We start from the raw sequence: 16,922 nt of genomic DNA, 5'->3' as shown, positions 1-16,922 counted from the left end.
GACACGTAGTCATTTGGGGGCAGGAGACTGTCAGTGTGAGACCCTTCTCGGTGGCACGGCCACTGGGAGTGTTTGGGAGGGTGGCCGCGCCGTCAGCCCCGGCGCCTGCAGTGAGCACAGCGCCTCTCACCCCCGCCCCCGACGGCCTGAGATGTCCACTGACCATGGCGAGACATAAACGTTTGTGGTTTGAAGGCACTAAGATTCAGGGGTTGTTTGTTTGGCTGCAAAGCTTCGCGTCCTCTGACTGACGCCGGGCCCTAACGTGTACCAAGCTGTGGATGCAGTGGTGGGCAACTCAGACGAGAGAACCAGTAGACGGACAAGCAACCTGAGAACTCCCGATGACCTCAGACTGGGTGGTCAGAAAAAGGTCTCTCTTCATATACACACTACCATGTGCAAAACAGAGAGCTAGCAGGAACCTGCGGTACAGCACAGGGCGCTCAGCTCGGTGCTCCGTGACCTCCTAGATGGGTGGGCTGGGCGGGCGATGGGAGGGAGGGGACAGGTGTATACACATAGCTTAGCTGATTCACTTCGTTGTACAGCAGAAACTAACACAACGTTGTAAAGCAACTATGCCCCCATTTAAAGTTTAAAAAAAAACGTCTTTCTCAGGAGGCGACATTTAAGCTGGGACCTGAAGGACGCAAAGGAATCAGTGTCAGGAAAGGTTGGGAGTGAGGGGAAGGAGAGGACCTTCCGAGCGGAGGAACAAGCCGCAGAGACAGCGGCCAGGAGGCGTGGATGGAGCGCCGTGGGCGGGGCGGGCGGGCGGGTGAGACCCCAGAGGGTGCAGAGGGAGGTGGGATCTGGATCATGCGGGGGCTCCTAGGTTAGGGTGAGGAGATTGGAATGTGTTCCAAGTGTGACAGGAAGCCACTTAGGAGGTTCAAGTCTGCAGGCGGACAGGCTTTGATTTAGGTTTTAGAAAGACCACTCTCGCTATCATGTAGAGGTCGAGCTGTAAGGGGCAGGTGTGGGCGTGGGGCTTAGAAGGCTGTTCCGGGGGTCCAAGCAAAGTGGGGTCCGCAGGGCCAGAGGCTGGAAGGGAAACCTGTCCTCAGGAGGTTCGGGGAGATTTGCAGAAGGAGGGGAGCAAAAGCACTGAACAGAAGGTCCTCCTGCCAAATCCCAGAGGAAGCAGAGGCAAGGCTGGACGTCGGGACCCCCAGAGGTGCACTGACTCCAGGGAGACGGGTGCTCAAAAGCCAGGCGGAACGGGGCTTGTGGAGCCACGGGGTGTGGAGCAGAGAGCTGGCCAATTTCCTAGAACATCAGCCAGAACAGCCCTGGATGGTATTATCGGAAAGAGTCTGACAAGCTCTGACATCCCTGTGGGCATTTGATACTTGGTGACCGCCTCGATTAGAGGGGGGCCACCGATCTATAGATGGAAAAAAGCCATTCTTACCTACTGACGGCGGGAAGAATCTACTGTAAACAGCAAGACTAGATGGGGTGCATCTCCAGTAATCCAGTCACCTTGCTACTTTGTGTTTCCCCAGCCCTCAGTGCCCTGCACTTCCTGTTCTCAGGAACGGGTCTCACAGGCTCATTCACACACAGGAATAAATGACTAAAGACAGCTCAGTGCAGGACTTCCCCGGCGGTCCAGTGGTTAAGACTGCGCTTCCAATGCAGGAGACATGGGTTCAATCCCCGGTAGGGGAGCTAAGATCCCGCATGGCGCGGCCAAAAAGAAAAAAAAAAAAGACGGCTCTGTGGGTTCCCATTCCTTCCTGGGCATTTGCATCGTCCAAAACTAAAACCTGAAGTCTTAGGTCAGGGCAGGTATTTAGGGGAGGACCAGAGAACTTTAGTTCACAAAAGTAGCATGGAGTGACTTATCCGTCCCCGGGAAAAGGTCCCGACTCCTGAGTTCTCACTTGGAATCCTCCTCCAGAGTCTGGGGAACAGCCCCAAGCCTCCCCTTCCTTGCAGCCTTTCGCTGGCAGCTACCAACAAAAGCCCCTGGTGCTCACTTATTCCTAAACGCGTTCAAAATCTTGCCTTTGGTGTTCAGTTTAGTTACTGTCACTGAAAAAGACTGTTTTATCAAGAGCTTCTCTCTCACCATTACCACCTTCCTATGTGGTCTCTACGGACCTAGCCTGGCAGCAGGAACTAACCAGACGACATCCCAGCAGTTGCCCTGCAGAAGCTCCGTAATTAGGTGGAGGAGCTTTCCCCTTCCAAAAGAGGCGACTCCACTTGGGACGCACATTAGAAAACAATGATTCCTTGCTAGTTTGAGTTCTTGAATCAGCTGCACTTATCCTTCTGCCATCATAGCTTACCAAGAGTTGTCCCCCAGAAATGAGGGCAAGTCTGTCTTGCCATTAGGTAATAAGTCTTCATCGTTGTTGCTCAACCCACCGCGTGCCAGCTCATCCTCTCCCCTTCCCACTCTGGGGACACACATGCTCTGTGCTTCCACAGTAACCACCACCAAGATCCAGTGCTGACCTCCAGGTAACCAGAGCAAAAGTCCTGCAGGGTGACAGCGGCAAAGCCCTCGAGGGTGAGCGAAAATGAGCTGCGAGTGTCTGGATTCTGTGCTGAGCTCTCTCCAACATGAAACACTAGCCATGGTCTCCCAGGAAGCCAGCTCCCTCTAACAGCATGAAAACAATCCTCTCTTCCAGCCCAGCCGTGCTCCTGAGCTGCAGATGCATGAGCCCCACGGAGCCTAGCTCTGGGCGGCTAGGTGGACACACGGACAGACACAGAGGACGCGGGGACACACACACTTGAGCTAGGAGGAGGGATGAGGAAAGAAGTGATGCTGGCTGTGTAGGGGAGCGAACCTTGCCACCCCAAAATGTGTCTCTTCGGCTTGCACATTATTTTGAGCTAAATACAATCAAGGCCCAAAAGACTGCGACCCTCCCCCTAACTAACCGCCTAAGGAATTTAGACGGAGGGCCTGTGCCGGGGAGAACTGTCGCTGCAGAAAACCGTAATATAATAACGAGTGAGGGGCGGTCGACGGGGGAAACTAGCAGGGCCCGTGCGATCACAGAGCACCCCCGTGTCCCAATGCCCCTGCACATCTGTTTATCCAACATTTGCTCATTTGCTTCTTTCATCGGCCTGGAAATTGCCTTCGTCCCCTTTGAAGGCCAACCCCACCCGTTCTCCGCCTGGATGGCGCATAAGCCTCACCTGCGTGACTTGTGCTGGGCCCGTGTTCTTGGGGAGCCCCTGTATGTACCTAATTACAGTCGACTTCCCCTGTGAATCTGCCCTGCGTCTAGTTAATTCTTAGGCCAGCCGGGAGAACCCAGAAGGGGCCGGGAAAGTTCCGCCCCAGGAGCTGGGTGCGCCGCGGGCACTGGCCTCTGCTCTCTCCCGCCCGCGCGCAGCCCATGCTGCTGCGCTTCCTCCCTTTCTAGACGAGGCCCCTGGGCACAGAGGACCAAGGCGGAGAGCCCGAGGTCAAGCCCGGCCGGAGCTTGGCCTTGAACTGGCCCTGCTCTTGGCCTAGGGCAGCCAGAGCATTCCTGGCGGCCTCCCAGCGCGGACCAGGCGCCCCAGGCCTCATTCACCGCCTGCCGGCTGCTGGGGGAGGAGTTGGGCTGCACCTCCGCCCCTGCCCCGCCCCCTCCAGCGGCTGGGTTGCCCCGCCCCCTTCCAGCGGCTGGGTTGCCCCGCCCCTCAGCCACTGTCACTCTGCCCCTCCCCCGCTCCGTGATTCTTTTCGTGAGCCGCACTCTTTTTATACTGTGCTTTTCTTTTTTTATGGACAGCCCATCTCATCCCTGCGTCCGCTCCAGAGAGCAGGGCAAGGCTAAGGGGTCAGAGGGCTGAGGAATGTGGGGTGGCCAGTGGGGGATAAGGGACCCCTGAGCCAGGGGCCCCTGCTTTGGAAGGAAAGGAAAACTACCACCAGTAAAGTCAGCCCCGCCCCCCAGCCCCTAGTCCCTCCTCCAGCAGCAAGACCACTAAAACATGAGTTTTAATTCTTTACAACAGCCAAGAAGAAGCTGGGTAGACAGGAACAAGGTTAAAGTGGCAATGAGGTGAGCATGGCCCCCAGGGCTGGGAAAGCTGCAGGTTCCCATGGAGGCCGGGTCCCTGCTGGGAAAGCCCCAGAAGGATGGGGTGGCGCCCTCCTTCCACAGCCCTCGCAGGTGGCACATCCCGCAGGACACTCAGGCCCGGAAACCGCAGGAAGCAAGGCGGGCCCCAGGGGCCTGCACAGCCCCACAGCATGATGGCAAGGGCCAGCCGGCCGGCCCACACCTCACACAGCTAGGAGACGAGGCCCAGACTCAGGAGGCCGCAGGGGTGGGTTTGAGGCCACAAGGAGCCTCTCGGCTGACACTGGGGTCCAGCCCGTCCCCCCGCCGCACTCGCCACGTCCCAGGCCGAGCAGTTTACAGTGGGTTCTCAGCATGTCTCATGTCGCACAGTCCAAGAGGGAGGTGTGATTTCCAATTCACAGGTAGGTCAGTGAGGCTGAGAGGCGGCCCAGGCCTCAAACCAGGTGTGCCTGACAAGTCCACACTCTTTATCCCAGGCCCATGGCTGCAAGGCTGTGTGACCTTGGACAAGTCACCTCCCCTCTCTGGACCTCGGTCTTCTCCGTCTCGTGAGAGTCTCAAGTCTCTGCCAGGCACCAGCTGTCAGGGAAGAGTGCTTCTCGGGCCCTGTGCTCTGCGCCTCCCGACGGGCACCCGACAAGGCGGAGGCCACGCCTCTGGCAGCGCCAGCACAGCTCCCTGCTCTCGAGGCCCCACCCCGTGTTCCTGCTCCCACCTCTTCACAGCCTAAGCCCTCTCCAGGAGCTTCCCTGGAGGAGTGGCTGCCGTCTAAAGGATGAGGCCAGGGACTTCCCCAGTGGTCCAGCGGTTAAGACTCCGCGCTCCCAACGCAGGGGGACTGGGTTCGATCCCTGGTCAGGGAACTAGATCCCGCATGCCGCAGCTAAGACCCGGCGCAGCTAAATAAATAAATAAAATAAAATAAAATAAAGGGCGGGCTAGAGAATCTCTCCCCAGATGACCTGTTGCTGAAACACGGGAGACTGGGTCCTTTTGTTCATACCTGATGGCTGTCATCAGCCACTCACATTTAAATATTAATTCCTTTAATCCCTCCTACAGCTGAGATGTTATGCAAAGTGCCTGCTACAGTGTTTGACCCATAGTAAGCCTCAATACTTGTTAATTAACGGACGGATGGACTGATGGATGGGTGGGCGGGCGGATGGATGGATGGATGGATGAATGGATGGGTGGATGGATGAGAGAATGGTTGGAAGGATAGGATTAGGAGGCTCTAGGACAAGGCAGTGGCATTCACTGAACTGGAGACGCGTGGTGAGGCCGATGTGAGGTGGTCGACACACAGCAGAAGGTACGTGGCGGCCAGAGGGCTGCGTCTGGAGGCACTGGTACAGCAGGAGGCGGGGAAGGCACATGCAGGGACCAGCGTGCCAGGTCGGGAGCACAGGCCCCCAACGTGCTGACAGCACCAGTCTCCCACTGCAGGCTCCGTGTGGCACGCAGAGCAGGTCAAGCACACGGCCCATCTTACTCACGCCTGGCGATTACAGACCCTGCTGTCAGCCTGGTCAACTCACACTGGGTAGCGGCTTGACCCAAGGCCACCGCGTATGTCTCAGCAGAGCCGTGACAGGCTGGGCCCTGGCCTTGATGACCAATGCCGGCAGGCCCCTGGCCTGGAACACCCAGACCACCTCCCTCAGCGGACAACGGCCGCGACTACTGAGGTGGCCACATCGACTACAGCTGCAACACTGCGGGCATATTTATACTACAGGTTATTCACTGATGACCGCAATTCAGATTCAGCTGGGCCTCTTGTATTTTTATCTGCAAAATCTGACAAGCCTGCCCAAGCCCGGGGATCTCTGGCCCACACCCACCAACGTTTTCAAAGCCCCCGCTGCTGGGCTTGCCCAGAAGGGAGGCGAGGGTGGCCGGCCCAGACAGAGGGACCCCCCCGCCCAAGGCACGCGAGTGTCCCCCCAGCCACGACAGCAGGGCTCACATGAGATGGTGTGTGGCAGCCCTACCCCTGGGGGGGCATGGGGGAGGAAGTGCCCCTCCAGGCCTATCCAGTCCCACCCCATCCTCTAAGGAGCCTCCCCATGACTCAGGCCTCTCTGATCTGTGCACACATTTTCACCACCAAGTACACGTTCTCTTCTGCTGTCCTGGGGGCGTGAGGAGCCCCAGCAGGCCAAGTGCCGGACGCTGCAACCCAGCATGAACAGTGGAGCAGCTCCCGCCCGTAACACAAAGATGACTTAAATCCCGGCCTGCCATAGCCTGGCCGAGGGCCCTTGGGCAAGCTGTGTCATGGCTCTGAGCCTCAGTTTTCTAAGTATTTTTATTCATTGACTTATTTGGCTGCGCCGTGCGGCATGTGGGGTCTTAGCCTCCCAACCAGGGATGGAACCCGCGCCCCCTGCAGTGGAAGCGCGGAGTCTCAACCGCTGGACCGCCGGGGAGGTCGTGAGCCTCAGCGTTCTTGCCTGCAGGAGAAAGTCAGCTCACACAGGATGCTGGGGATTAAACAATGCGACGCCAACCTGGCCTGCACGGGCCCTTTGGTTCACATCCGTTTCCTTGACTTTGTTTTGCTTTGAATTCATTTATTATTATTTTCTAAACCGTGGTAAAATACACAACATAAAATTCACCGTCTCAACCATTTTCAAGTGCCCGGTTCGGTGGCATTAAGCACGTTCACATCGTTGTGCAGCCATCTCTGAACTCTTTTCATCTTGCAAAACTGAAACTCTGTCCCCATTAAACAGTAACTCCCCAGGCCCCCTCCCCGCCCGCCCCTGGCAACCACCCTTCTGCTTTCTGCCCCTAAGGATCTGACTACTCTAGGGGCCTTGTATAAATGGAATCATACAGTAACTGTCTTTCTGTGACTGGCTTGTTTCACATCACTTAATGTCCTGAAGGTTCATCCACGTAGCATGTGTCATATATATATATAACATATAAGATTTTGGTCATCCATTCACCCATCAGTGGACACTTGGGGTGCTTTCACCTTTCGGCTATTGTGGATAATGCTGCTATGGACACGGGCATGCAAGTATCTTTGAGATCCTGCTTTCAAATCTTTAGGGTGTATACCCAGAAGTGGAATTGCAATCATATAGTAATTCTATTCTTAACTTCTTGAGGGCCCTCCACAATGCTTTCCACAGTGGCTGCACCATTTTACATTCCCACCAACAGTGGGCAAGGGTTCCAATCTCTTCACATCGACATCTACACTTATTTTCTGCTTTTTCATAGCAGCCATCCTAAGGGATGTGAGGTGGCAGTTCCCCCTGTTTCTGGACCCCGCTCCCAGCAGGCAAATCGTGGGTATTAGAGCCGTGATTCTGTCCTGAGCTTCCTTCCGTGGCCCTCTGGGTCCCTGGGAGGCAAACGGGCTGTTTCTCTCCCTGCGGGGGACCTTGAGCCTGTGGCCCCCGGGGATTATTTACAGCTGGGGCCACCTCCGTCCACCCTCTTGGGCAGGCTCAGGATAGGCCCTCTGGGGGTGGGGGCAGAGGGCAGGCGAGGGGTGCGGCTTCTCCCCGCCGGGTGAGCGCGGCCCCCGTGGCCTTCCCTGCTGGCGCCAGAGCCGAGCCCCGCCAGGCGCACCGCACTGTGACTGCCGCGATCAGGGCCCCATGGCGGCGGCTGCCCTGCCAGCTCCCAGCACTGACTCTGCTTCTGTTCCAGGTCCCCAGGAGAGGCCGTCCCTCTCCCCCTGCAGCTGGGCTCCCACTGCCCCACCCAAAGGCAGCATCGGTGGCGGCCGGAAACCCCACCGTGAGGACACCGTCTCCCGAAGTCCCCAGCACTCGTGCTTGATGCCTGGAAGCCGCCCCTCACTGACCCAGGGGCACGCACAGCAGAAGGCACCACCGCGAGGCTGGCATGTGGACGTGGGAAGCGCTGACGGAGGGAAGGCCCGGGATGACCCAGGCCTGTGTGTAGCCTGCTGTTTCTCCCACCAAAGGGGACGCCCCATCACCACCTGCTGTGTGACCCTGGGCAAGCCCCCTCACCTCTCTGAGCTTCTCCTCCCACGTGAGAAGGCTAACACCTGAATCCCAGGGGCACCGTGCAGCCCGGCAGGACAACCTGGGTCCCACTCGCTGCACCCACCTGCAGACCATGATTTCATGCAGAAACCCCCCTCCTCCCAGCCCTGTCCCCAGCTGCCAAAACCCCAGCTACATGCAGACCCTCTGGAGAGGAAACGAAGCACTGGACTAAAAGGACAACAGCCTTCCTTTTCTGCCTGGGGCTGGCCGGATCGGAAGGGAAAAAACAAGCCCCTCCGCAGCTCCACCTCTACTCCACCCTTTCTTTGTGTTTGGGCTTCTAAGGAAACAGTGGGGCCAAGGGCGGTTTCCTTCCAGGACCCCCTCCTCCCTCCAGAAATTCCCCAGTGGCTGCCACGCTCAGTGATAAGGCAAGTGAACCATTTCAGAAGGGGGCCAGCACGTTTCAGAATGTGGAACAGAGGCAGGGCGTCTCCTGTGGTCCCTCCCGCCCCGAACCTTTAGAGCCACAGGTCACCTGGGCCACACACCCATCAGCATGTGACCTCCTGGAATGCGCTGAGACGGGGCACAGATAACCTGACGGGGGTAGAGTCGGTCACCTCCTCCTGCCGCCGCCCTCAAATCCTGACATCTAAACTATGGGGGGGGGGGCGGTGACATCATCGGGCGCCCACTGAACACCCGGAGATGCCGGCACTCGATAAGCATTCACTGCACAACGACATGCCGACCACACGCTAGTGGCCGGGCATTGTGCTGGTATCCAGGTGCCCTCGTGGGATACAGGGAGGGGGGCCCGGGGAAGGCGAGGCCGGCTGTGCCCCCTCCCCTCGGCCCCACGGGGCTGGTGCTCAAAGCTCTGCTCACTTGAAGCTAAGGGAGCCGCGAGAGCAGAGGGAAACGGAGCGGAAGAGCGAAGTCCAGAAAGGAGCCGGCGCCCAGCAGACAGACAGACAGACAGGGTGTCGGCGCAGAACTGGAGTCCAACCCGAGGAAGTGGGAGGGCACGGGGGAAGGAAGGCTGGGGTCCTGAGGAAGGAGACGGATGGGCCCCTAGGCCGGACACCTGGGCATTGTCACGGGGAGCAACGCTGAGGCTCGGGTCTCACCCACACGCTCCAAGGACAAAGCTGGTGGCAGAAGCCGAGCTCTGCTGAAGTAGAGATGAGGCACCCTCTCCTGCGGTCCAGGAAAACGTGCTGCCTGCACTCGCGCACCAAGGCCGCTTGGGGGTCAAGAGGGAGGGCCCCACCCCATAATAAGTGTGGACACGCACCCACAGGCCTCTGCACCGGGATCCCTCGCAGCAAAAAGTCACGCACGCGTGTGGGGAGGGTCCTGGGACCAGTCAGGTGTGAGAAAAGAAAGGAGATAACTGGCCAAAGGTAAACGAAGGCCAGAAGGCCTGTCCTATAGAAGGGACTTAAATCGCCTCCTTGCTGAGCCCCTCAGCAGAGAGGACGCCCACACCTTTCTCTCTGGGTGTGTATTTCCGCCCTGCTTCTGTCTTAAATTAATAAACTGCTTCTCTGCGTGGTGCTCTCCCATAGGCTGTGCTGTGTCTCTAATAAGAAACTTTGTACCTGTTTCTGCAGTTTTTGCCTCCTTGAAACACTCTTGCTTTCAAACGGGGGAAAGAGCCAAGGCCATGGCGCTCGAGCCTCCAGCCCCGGGTGGGCTCGGCTAGGATCCCTGGTTTTCATCCCAGCCGCCCAGCTCCAACTCCTGCACCGGGAACTCAGAACTCGCTTCGGGACCGCTCACCGCTGTCCCCCCCCCCGAGGTCACACCCACGAGCTGCCCCCAGCTCCGGCCCTCGCAAGCTCGCCACACACCCCACGCCTGCCGATGCCCGGAAGCCCCGCAGCCCTGCCCCTCAGCCGCGGAGCACGCGGAAGGTGACGGGGAAGCAGGGGCCGTCTGCCCAGCAAGCGAGGAAGGGTGCCAACCCACCCACAGGAAACGAGCTCCTGACACAGAGGCCCCCGTTACGATCTGGGACCCCACAAGTCAGGCTCCCTGTGCTTGTCCCAGAGCCCTCAGAGGGCAGCCCCAGGCCCTGAGGCCGCAAGGAGGCCGGGCAGCAAGGGCTCCCCGCCTCCGGCCCCCAGGGCCCTCCCAGGCTCCTGGCTCTGTGTCTGGCGGGTGGCACCTAGGCCCTCACCTTGACCACGTGATGCGGCAGCCGAGGAGCTGCCTGGGGGTGCAGGGCGCTGTCGCTCGGGGCGCGAGAAAAGCAGGACTGGGGGAACTTACGGGGGAGGCACAGCTGCCGGGAGAGCCCCAGCCCGGCTTCACCCACCGCACTCGGCAGGCGGGCACGGCGGCGGGGGAACGGGTCCCGGTCCCCCTTGGTGGCGGCAGCCCCGGCGCACACCCTGCACCTTCTGTCTCACAAGAGCTCGGAGGTTTGCCCAAACCACCGGCAGACGGATTTCCCCACCAGCCCACACTAACTGCTTGTTGGATTCTGCAACCCAAAGTGCCGAGTCAGAGCTCCTGGGTGTCCCATGAGGGCTCCGATGGCGAGGCCGTGACCCTGAAGCCGGAACCGTCAGGCACCTGGGCTGTGCCCACCTGTGCGATGAGCCTGGGCGAGCGGCCCTGGGGGCCGGGCTGACAGCTTCCGCGCTCAAGGAGGCCCTGTGGGACGGGCGGACACTCAGCCAGCCCCACAGCTGTGCTCCGGGTCGTCTGCCTGCAGGGAGAGCCGAGGCTGCCCGCAGCTCTGCTCTCCTCCTGCGATGGCCCCGCCGGCCCCCACAGTGCCTCGTGCCATCAGCTCCAGGCTGGCAGAGTCAGGCCCGGGGGGGCAGAGCCACCTGCTGCCCATCCTTCCCTCCTCCTGGGAGGAAGGGGTGCATCAGGGATTTTAGTAACGTTTTCCTACATCACGCTTGGAACACAGTAGGCGCTCAGCAAACGGTACTTTCTCCTCCCTGGGGGGAAGGAGGCTGTGCACCGAGACCCCGGAGCTGGCCCACCTGTGCCCACCGGCCCTGCTGCCCCAGCGCCTGAGCTGAGCCCGCTCTGGGCCTCGGGCCCTCGAGGGTCTGGACGCAGACAACGAGCCTACCTACTCCCCAGCCTGCAGCTGCCCCGGCTCAGAATACAGGCCACGCAAGTGTTCACTATGATTTACTTAGGAGAGGAATCCAGCTGCGTCCAAAGGAGGGGATCAGACAAAACAGAAGCTTGAGAATACCACCAGCCAGGGAAAAGAATGAAATCACGCCATTTGCAGCAACATGGATGGACCTAGAGATTCTCATACTACGTGAAGTAAGTCAGACAGAGACAAACACCATATGATACCGCTTATATGTGGAACCTAAGATATGACACAAACGAATTTATCTACGAAATAGACTCCCAGACACAGAGCAGAGACTTGTGGTTGCTGAGGGTCGGGGGCGGGCGCGGGAGGGAGTGGGAGTTTGGGGTCAGCAGAGGCAAACTGTCATCTATAGGATGGATGAACGACAAGGGGCTCCTGCAGAGCACAGGGAACTTTATCCGACATCCTGTGATAAACCATCATGGAAAAGAACATGAGAAAAAGTGTATATATATGTGTAACTGAATCACTTTGCTGTGCAGCAAAAATTAACACGACACTGTAAATCAACTACACTTCAATAAAATAAATTAAAAAAACAAAAGCTTGAATCCAGCCTTAGGGGTGGGGACATGGGCCCCCCGGCCCCCAACCTCTCCAATGCCACCTAGAGACGGGGTCCTGGCTCTGAGGACAAAAGATAACCCCGCGCGTGAGCACACACACACCCCCACACCGCCCCCCCCACCCGCCGCCCGGCTCCCTCGTGGAGCCACCGCTGCAGAGTTGTCCCCGTTGCACAAGGGCGTCAGGGTTTAGCCCGGACCCAAACAATACGTAGTTTTTCCCACCAAAGAGGCAACAAAATCCCACTCCCTTCTCCAAAGCTGCATACAAAATGCTGACCTTGACAGAGGTCAGCACACGGCTTCTACAAGACCTCTTTCCACATGAGAGAAAGGGATCATACTGGAGTGGAAGCATTGCGGCTGGCAGCCAGCACGCCCCGGACTCTGTCCAAGGGAATCCGTGCATGGAGGCTGAAGGCGGCACGACTGCTTTCTAAACAGAAGGGCGGCCGACAATCCTTGGCATGGCTTCCCACGCGCCAGGACTGGCCCAGCGCTTCCCAAGCCTGCCCTCTGCCAGTCCCACAGCTGCCCTCCTGGGTCCTAGCATCGCCCCATCTAACAGTAAAGAGAACAGAGGTGCGATGACCGAGCTGTGTGCCTGAGGTCTTGCAGCCAGTGATTAGCAAAGCGGGGATCCGGACCAGGGCCGCCCCACAGAAAACCCAGCCTTAGGCTCACAGCGCTACCCCGCAAAGAGAAGCTGCCCCAAGGGCACTAGGCCGGGAAGCAGCCCGGCCAGCAGACAGGAGCGGTGGCAGGATGAGCACAGGGACCCACAACAGCGGACGAAGGAGCTGGAAGAAGCAGGGCCCCAAACCATGCCCTTCGCCAGCTCTGCTGAGGGTGTTTGCTTTTCGGGAGGAGGGAACGCAGCTTGATGCCAAGGCCTGCTCTGTGTGCTGAGAAGCCAGACCCAGCCCGGGTTTGAGGCCCTGTTCTCCCCGCCCCACCTCCTCTGGTCCCCGTGTTCAGGTGGAAACGCAGGGGTGATTCCATCCAGACTTCTCCGCTGGAAGATGGGGACAATGCAGCAGCCGCTGCAGAACCTCGCTCACGGGAAGCCGGCAAAGTCTGCTGCTTGGACTGCGCTACCCAGGACAGATACGGGAATTTCACGTTCCGGCCAAGCTCACAAGAAAAGGAGAAAAACCAGCTCTCCCCGCCAGCCCGGCCACTAACCTCACCCAGCTCGCTGCTCCGCGCAGCCGTGACTGCGATGGGTGAGCAGGTCTCCCAGTACCCGGGGCCCTGGGGGAGGGGCAAGGACCCCTCCCAGCACTGCCTGTATTATGATGTCAGAAAATAGGTTCTCGTCCACCGCCCTCTGTATTCACCCGAGGTCAACACATACTTCTTTTAATGGTGAGAAATTGATTATTTAGGAAATGATTCCTTAAAGCCAACTTCTCGATCCACCAAGGTCATGTGACTTTTCTCTGCTGTTAAACGTCACTGTAATAAAATGACAGGAAAAAACAAACAAGCAAACAAACAACTTCTCACCAGCTGTTTGGCAGAAACCCTCTGGGTTTTTCCTGGCTGTGTGTCCGACTTAGCGCTAGCGTGGACGGTGCTCTGTCTTCTCCCTGCGCTATCGTGCAGACAGGGCAGCAAAGGGCAGGGACCCCGGGTCCACAGCCCGGTCGTGGCCCTGGTCAGACACTCGGTCAGTGTCCGCCCGGAATGTGAGCGCCCCCCTCCCCATGCGAATAAACCGCGGTTCTTCTTACTCTGTCACTGCCATGGTCATCGGTATCATATTTAACAGTGAAAACCGTTTTCCTGCCTCTCGCTCCCGAAGACCCTCTCAGCCCAAAAGGGGAAAACTGGGCCTTCTATTTACTTCCAGATGCGTTCACGTGTGTTGTTAATTAAGAAAAAACATCCTAGGTGTTCTTCGTACCTCCGCTCCCCACACACCCCAGCATCCCAACGGGTAATTGATGGCGTTTCCTTTGTGGATACAACTGTTGTGGTGGCCCTGATGGCCAGTAAAACCATTTTACTGAGCTTTTTTAAATCATCCACTTAGAGACTGTAAAGTAAAACCTCTTTCCCTCAACCCCTGCTCCACAAAATCACTTGGAGTTCAAGAAATTATCTGTCTTCATGGGGGAAATCTGCTAATGCTGGATTTGCAATAGGAATTCATTCTGTGAACAGTAATTCACCGCCCTGAGGGCTCCCTAGATAAAGCCGGGAAGTTTACAGCGGTTAGGGGCAACTTGGAACGAGCCTCAGCGACAGGTAAGTAATTTTATGTTCTTAAAAGGGAAAAGTCTAAGACCAGCAGGAACTCCGCAGAGTTTCATTTTCTTGGCTACACGAGGAGGAGGGGATTGCTTGGGCTCGGCTTTGACCCTGTAAGGCATCCCCAAGCCTAAGATGTGTTTTCCATTTGGATTCAGATATTTCGTGGTGAGAAAGCAGCTCGGGGCTCAGAGGTTGGCTGTTCCCTCCTTGAACCACCACCAGGGCTGGGCACTGGGCGGGGGCTAGAGATTTATTCCTAGACTTAGTGGTCCCTCCTCGTGGTCTCATCACCTGAGTCAGAGCAGGTGAACCGTCCCATCTGGTCCAGGACCAGATGCATGGACGCCAGACCCCCCAGAGGCGGCATGGGGCATTCGGTGGGAAGAGAAACACAGACCCTCAGGGCTAAGACGACGTTTCGGGGGCCATTCGGCCGAGGGTTCTGAGAGCCTGCTGCATGCTGGAATCATCTGGGGGCTTTAAAAACGTTTGGATTCCAGCTGCTGCCCCCCAGGACTCTGATTTGGGGAGTCTGGGCTGAGGTTGAGCCAGCAGGGCTGCATTGGGACCTGAATTTGGAGACTTCTGTCCTGCCCCGGCCCCTGGTAAAGCAGACCTGGGCCCAGGGTGGAGAAGTGAATTAGTTGCCAGTCATCTGGGTTAGTTATTTAACTAACAGAACTGAAGTTCTCCTTTAGGTGATAGAGGAAGTAGGGGTGTGTGTACAGATACTGGTCATGGACCGGATGTGCCAGCCCTACACCTCTGTCTTCCCACCTCCATGCCATGAGGCTAACATTACCATCCCCGTCCCACTGAGAAGAAACCCGAGCCTCACAGGCGCTGGGTCGTCTGCTTGAATGACAGAGCTGGGATTTGAAGCCAGGCGGTCCCTTCCGTGACTCATCTTAAATACCCCAGGGCGGGTGTCCCCGACCGCCGGGCCGTGGACTGGTACCGGTGGGCAGCCTGTTAGCCGGGTGGCACAGCAGGAGGTGAGCGGCGGGCGGGCGAGCGAACCTTCACCTGCCGCTCCCCATCGTTCCCCGTGGCTCGCATCACCGCCTGAACCATCCGTGCCCCCCTCACCGTGGAAAAACTGTCTTCCACAAAACCGGTCCCTGGTGCCGGGAAGGTTGGGGACTGCCGCCCCAGGGGCCTCCCAGCATCGGTCTAGTTCCAGGCTCTGTTCCAGCTTCCTGTCCCCATCACCCAACCTTCACCCTACGGTGTACTCCCAGTGCTTCTTTTTTTCTCGTTTTCAGCTGACTGTTGGTCCCTTTCAGCCCAGGGACCTCTGGACGGCTCTCTGGGTGTGCCGTGCACACACTGTGCACACACAGTGTGCCATGTCTGTGCCCTCTGCCTGTATGACAGAGTAAGCAGTCCTTGGGGCCAAGGCCACAGGCCTGGCACTTACCAGTCCCAGAGGGGACCACAGATGGGGGACGCGCGGACGGCCTGAAGCTCGTGTGCGGGGCCAGGCTCAGTGCCACGTCCCCCGGGGAGGCATCTGCGCAGGCAGGCAAGCCCACGATGCCCCTGAGGCAGCCGTGGGCCAAGCGGTCAGATGAGGCCAGAGAGATTGGCGGAGGCTGGTCCACCAGGCCTTGAAGGGCAGCAGGGAGCTTGGCTTTGGTCCTGAGAAACGAGAAGCCACTGAAGCTGTGCAGCAGGGCCACCACGCCCTGTGACCCCGTGTCCCCCTGTGCCCCACATGCCAGACTGACAGCCTTCTAAAGGCAGGAGCCCCCTACGGTTCCTGGGGTGACTGCAGGGCCTGGCTCTGAAGGACAGGCAGAGGCATTTCTTGTGTTTACTGGTTTGTTTATTATTGTTTGCTACTTCACACCAGTCAGTGAAAGAATGAGAGGCACCCAGGGTGAAATTGTGACCCAAATTTGACAGTCTTGTTTCTGCCCCGGTAAAGACAGCATCCATCCACGACACACCAGCCCGCAATTTACAACAAATCCAGGTGACAGCAGGAGTGAGGGTTATCTCAGCGTCACAGAGGACTCTTTGGCCGAGTAAATTAATAGCGTACATGAGACTGGAGAAGGCTCGGATGACACGTGCAAACTGTTGAAGATATCGAGGTGTGCCAATTTATTTATTTAAATATTTATTTATTTTTATTCTGGTTGCACCGGGTCTTAGTTGCAGCAAGCAGGCTCCTTAGTTGCGGCATGTGGGATCTAGTTCCTGGACCAGGGATCAACCTCGGGCCCCCTGCACCGGGAGGACAGTCTTAACCACTGGGCACCAGGGAAGTTCTGGTGGTGCCAATTTAAGTACAAACGGTGGATGCTTGAGCGGCCTACCATTTGTTGAACAACATTCCATCATTCAGGAAGCTTCTAACCACAACCACAAAAAAGAGTTTGAACTAATAAAGTTTAACTCCTGGGACTTCCCTGGTGGTGCAGGGAACACGGGTTCAAGCCCTGGTCCAGGAAGATCCCACATGCCGCGGAGCAACTAAGCCCGTGTGCCACAACTACTGAGCCCGTGTGCTACAACTACTGGAGCCCGCACACCTACAGCCCGTGCTCCGCAACAAGAGAAGCCACCGCAATGAGAAGCCCGCGCACCGCACCGAAGAGTAGCCCCCGCTCGCTGCAACTAGAGAAAGCCCGCACGCAGCGACGAAGACCCAACGCAGCCAAAAATAAATAAATAAGGTTTAACTCTATTCGGATTAAATTAAATTAAATTATCCCAGGGCTCAGTTTATGGGTTCCTAACATTTGGAGGTCACTGTGATCGACCCCAGTAAACCACTGACCGCACGCACACATGTCAAAGCCAGTCCTAGTTTTCAGTTGACGTTCAATCTTATGCAGCCGGACACCTGAGTCTACCTTTGATTTCGGCCTTTTTACCTCATTAACATTAATTCTTCACCTCTATGGAG

Source organism: Leucopleurus acutus (genome assembly GCF_964270905.1).
Source record: "Leucopleurus acutus genome assembly, chromosome: 6".
Lineage (NCBI taxonomy): Eukaryota > Metazoa > Chordata > Mammalia > Artiodactyla > Delphinidae > Leucopleurus > Leucopleurus acutus.
The sequence above is the reverse complement of the archived record's forward strand: the minus strand, read 5'-3'. Positions refer to the sequence as shown.